Source organism: Mytilus edulis, chromosome 2 (assembly GCF_963676685.1).
Source record: "Mytilus edulis chromosome 2, xbMytEdul2.2, whole genome shotgun sequence".
NCBI classification, from domain to species: domain Eukaryota; kingdom Metazoa; phylum Mollusca; class Bivalvia; order Mytilida; family Mytilidae; genus Mytilus; species Mytilus edulis.
Genome location: NC_092345.1, coordinates 68,156,580 through 68,162,170, shown reverse-complemented (window position 1 = coordinate 68,162,170; position 5,591 = coordinate 68,156,580). Strand labels below are relative to the sequence as shown.

The window sequence follows — 5,591 nt, the reverse complement described above, 5'->3', positions numbered from 1 at the left end:
AAAACAAGAATGTGTCCCCAGTACACGGATGCCCCACTCGCACTATCATTTTCTATGTTCAGTGGACCGTGAAATTGGGGTAAGAACTATAATTTGACATTAAAATTAGAAAGATCATACCATAAGGAACATATATACTAAGTTTCAGGTTGATTGGACTTCAACTTCATCAAAAACTGCCTCGACCAAAAACTTTAACCTGAAACAGGACGAACGAACGGACGAACGAACGGAGGCACAGACCAGAAAACATAATGCCCCTCTACAATCGTAGGTGGGGCATAACAAGAAGACAGAAAAAAAGACACCCCTCCGAGACGAGCCTTACATGCACTGTTATTACCCAAGGTTAATTTAACGGCGGCTCATTTTATTTTGGCTTAGAAATAAACATAATTGACAAGTTTCCTTCCCCTGCATTCTCGATCCCACATGTAAATAGCACGGTGATTTCAAAAAGACATTGATACATCATTACAACACTTGCCGTCAGTATTTGAATATATTGATCAAGAAGGTATAGAAGATTAATGCACGCACACTATTATCCACCACTGGCCTAAATAGTTAGTCCGCAAACAACGAGGGTCATAAAAACCCAGCACTTTGAACACAGCCACCGGCATGGTGTGAATCTGAAAGCTTCCCACTATCCATTTCTACCCATAGAAAACTTTTGCCTTTCAATTATCAAAAATGAAATATGTTGATATTAATGGTATATAAGAATTATTGGGGAATTCAAACCATTCCTATTGTAAGTGATAAAACTAAATTTATATCAGGGTGATTGAAATGAGGAAAAAAAAGGGGGAATCAGGAGTTCAGGGCCCCCTGTTTGGGAAAAGAATTGGTTGATTATATATGGAATCACTGAGTCATGGCAGGAGCAGGCCCCTCTTAGGCAGTCGGTGGGCCCCACTTATGAAAAATTCTGGATCCACCACTGTGGTCATGGTGGTCTTCAGTTGTATTATCTTTTAAAAAAAAAATTACACCTGTATAGTGTATATTCTTTAGTGTAAATCAAGGGAAAATACTGTGAACTATCTGTGCATTGGGGCTTATTAAAAGGTATTTCGGGGGGAAGAAAGAAGGGAGGGTGAGTCCATGGGAGGTAATCCCCACCCCTTTCAATTTGAGAATATGCTATTGTCTTGTAAACGGTCCAGATCCCCATCCCTAAACCATATATATTCTTGAATGGGAGGATAAAACAAATCAAATGAAATTAAAAGGAGGTCTTTGGGGGTTACCCCACTCTGTTCAATTTGAGAATGTGCTATTATCTAAGATGTTTTCCATTCGGCATTTAAGCCGGGTGTGCCGACCACCTTCTTTTGAAAGCCGACCACCTTTCGATTTTAGGAGGTGGTCGGCTTTTTTTTCAAAATCCGGCTTTTTTTCGGTTCTGTACCGTTAAAATTTGAATACTAATCCCGCCTTGTTTTCATTGACAAAGGGTGCTATAAACAGTTTCGTACTAAAAACTAGGGGTTATTCCCCGACTAAAAATAACCATGGAGGGAAACCCCTGTTTATTTACTTACTTGGTGAAAAAGTAATGTTTTTTGTATTTGATTGTAAAAATTAGTTAATTAGCTTTCAATTAAAACATGTAAAACAGGTTGAATGATTGAAATAATTTTAAAAATTATATTAAATATACATGTTTCGAGGGGAGACAACACTGTAAACAGTCTGTTTTTTTAGCAGTGAAAATTGAAAACCTATTTGCAGCCACTGTAGCTCTTTTTCGGAGCAGGCGACCGTACCCTGAAACAAGATTTTTTTGAAAGGCCAGGTAAAAACCTACAAAATTCATACAGTTTTGATTATGAAAAATGTGCATGGATCATGTCTTCATGGGTGTGCACATGACCTGATTTCAAGTTTTTTATGTTAAAATTATACCTTTTTTCCCCCATGTTCATTGGATGAAATTTTTATAATAAATTAAAAGTACACATTATTTTTATTTCATTATAAACTAGAGAACATTCTGATTCCAGTGATATCTAGTTTTATACAAGTATCTTTATTAATCAGTCCACCAGTAAGGGTCACATATGCATGGTCCCTTAAAACATGACGTCATAGAAAAAAACTGTTGATTGCACCCAAAGATGGCGTCCAATCGTCAAATTTCAATGTTTTCATTAATCAATCGGGGGAAAAGAAAGGAAGATGACGATGATGATAAAGAAAATACTAGACCAAATAAGTTAAATAAAATTGATAGTAATGTTGAAGTTGTGGAAATTGAACAAAAATCAACCAAAACAACGGAAAAGACACGCAAGTGAAGGCAAATATGAGCAAGACTTCAAATGACTTATAGTCACAGAGGAAGGATACTACTGTTCTATGTGCCAAAAATACGGCACAAAAGCAAGAAACAGAACAGAAACCTGGATTGAAAATTGTAAATGAAAGAAGAGATAAAAGAGATAATTTTTTGAAAAAATAAAATCAAAGAATATTTGACAATTAATATGACTACTTTTATTTATGTTTGTTCAACTCCATAAAATGTGAATATTATACTAATCTTTATTTCTGTGACCGCCACGTGCACCCACAGTAAATTAAAAAAGGTTGGACATTTAAAAAAAAAACCCACCAGGTTGCAAGTTATTTTTTTAAAACACCCACCTTACCTTAGTGAAAAAAGGAAAACACTGATCTTGTGAACGATCCAGATCCCCCACCCCTAAACCATATATATTCTTGTCGGGGACAATAAAATTAATAATGAAATAAAATAAAAGTGAAGTCCCACCCCCTCTAGTTTGAAAACTTGTAAACGGTCAAGATCCCCACCCCTAAACCATATTTATATATTCTTGTATAGAACAATAAAACAAATCAAAGGAAATATAGGGAGAGTCCATGGGGTTCACCCCCACCCCCACATGTTTGAGAAACTTTTAAATGGTTGAGATCCCCTGTCATCCAGTGGTTAGGTGAAAAAATTTCAGGATCCCTGATCCCCACCGTCAAACCATATATATTCTTGTATGAGACAATAAAACAAATCAAATGAATATAGGATCATCCCCTTTGTCTTGGGTTGGGAACCTACCTTTTTAAAATGGCTGGATCCGCCCCGGCATACCATCTAGCTAGCTATAAAGGCTTTAAAAATATGAAATCAAACAAGGAAATTAACAGTGTAGGCAACTGTTTTGAATTTAAAAAAAAGTCTTTTACATATATATAACAATGTTAAATTTTTTGTGCATTTATTTTTGCTTATCGTATTTTCAATAATAGACAAAATTGCATGATTGAATATTGTAATTTAAGAAAAATCAGCATACATGATATAAAATGTGAAGTGGAAACTGGGAATTTGACAAAGAGACAACAACCCAATCAAAGAGCAGACAATGGCCGAAGGTCACCTATGGGTCTTCAATGCAGTGAGAAAAATTCGGCACTGGTCTTCAGCTCATAAATATGTATCAGAAATGAAAACGAGATACAGCTTTCAGTTGTATTAATAAAAACCTCACAATAAGTTCTGAATATCAGAATATACAGTATTGCAAGATTCTCTCAAAATGTACACATAGAGCTGAAAAACTGTCAGTGACTGTAAAATTAATCATGCTTACATTAAAGTCCATGGAGTCCATCTTAATATGCATACTCTCGTACAAAGGAATATAAGTATGCAATAGACATCAAGTTTTCAAAAATAAGAGTATCTATGCCATTAATTTACGACAAGATCTTAATCAAGTAATAATTTCGGTTTGTTTAAATATTTCGGAGGTTAGTATGACCTCCTCTTTGGTGATGATGTTTTCGTTTTAAAGTTGGGAAAATTGTTTGTACATGTACCAACAAAAATAAAAACACAAATTCAATCTAGAATTATGTTTTTATCATTTTTTTATGTTTAGGTTGTCAGCAAGATGAAAAGGACAAGTATGCAGTTCAAAATCAAAATGTGGATAAGTTGAGGTTCTAGGTCTTACCTTTGCAGATTTTCATATTTTGCATGAATGAATTCAAAGGTTATATGATGGACAGCAGAGAAAGAAAAAACAACTTTTCAATTATCCTGCTCCTGGATAAATGTAAAACATCTTGTTTTTCGGTAAGTTTTATGCTCTGTTTTGATAGTGTTAGTGCATTCATCTTTCCAGTCTTTCCTCTAAATTGTAAGTTTTTGGTGAGTGTTCATTATGAATTTCAGTAAGTAACTTGTGGATTTACATGTATATACTCAAAATTTAGTACTAATATTAATGGGATTTTAGCATGACATCCTGCCAAATGCTTGTTAATCATGTTTATGTTCCAGAACAAACAAGTATTTGGACTGTACGCATACAGTCTGCCCAATTTTAAGAAGTTGGTCAAGTTTATTACAAACAAATGTACAGTACAGATCAACATAACTGAAATCTTTAATAGATTAATACAAAAAGTTTAATTGCAGTTAAAATAAAAACACAGGTTTGGTTGAGCTGGTACCAGACAGTACAAGTATACTTAAATGGTCTGACTGTACACATATGGTGGGACTGTAAGTTCTGGACCATAAAAGTAAGATCCGAATACTGATATGGTCTGGAACATTTATACATGTCTTAAAATTAATATCAAACACATTGGTGTTTTTGAACTTGGTAATAAGTTATGTGATAGAACTATAATGTTTTGGGATATCAAAATCAAAAATATCCCATTTTTACTTTTAATAAAGAAGAAGATTATTGATGTATGTTTAAATGTATATTAAAATGAGACAGCAAGCCAACAACACAAAAAAAAAGGATAAAACATACATATTTTGTTTGTATCAATGTTATAATTTCCAATATGTTCAAGGTATTTTTTCATTGAAATAAAACACAAATTGAAATCTGTCTGAACTTCAAAAGCTTAAAGAAATATTGTTTCTGTTGTCTGCATTTTGTATAATATATTGCAAATTCTTGTGAATAATGGAATGTTATAATAGTTGTCTAAAGTTTTAACTTTTAACATTGATCTTTATACTGTAAAATTCATAAATTATTGCGTGCATTTATTATTGCGATTCTGTCAATTTAGACTTAAATGCGATTTTAAATTTTACGATTTTGAAAAATCCTGTTTAATCCATATAAATATTTCATAATACGAGTTTAAATTATTGCGTTTACAACTCCGTTGCATTTTTCGCAATAAAAAAAAACTTGCATTAATTCCGAATTTACAGTATATATATATATATTATGTATATAACTTGGGAAAATACCCAAATTTTATAAAGAAGAATAAATTAATTGATTGTTATATGGTATTAGAATAGGAAGATGTGGTATATTGCTAATTTGACAACCCTCCATCAGAGACCAAAGGATGTAGGCCGTTAGCAACTGATGACACTGGACAACCTTTAACAATCAGTAAAATCCATACCGCATAGCTATTTTTATTGAAAATCATATTATTGCTACATGTATGAAAACAATTTTGTATAATCCATTACTTTAGATTTTATTGGTTCTTTTTCAGAAGGATTGAAATTCACCACCTAAAATAAATGGAGAAAACATAGAAACAAGACCAGAATAAATTCAAAGAAAAAA

At 33.1% G+C, this 5,591-nt stretch overlaps 1 long non-coding RNA gene across 1 annotated transcript; it reads left to right on the top strand.

Annotated features, from left to right (window-relative positions):
• The first annotated feature begins 365 nt into the window (after window positions 1–365).
• Window positions 366–5,591, top strand: LOC139512754 (uncharacterized). The gene is made up of 3 exons (XR_011662332.1): window positions 366–517; window positions 3,912–4,108; window positions 5,518–5,591. It is a non-coding gene; the product is annotated as an uncharacterized lncRNA (long non-coding RNA).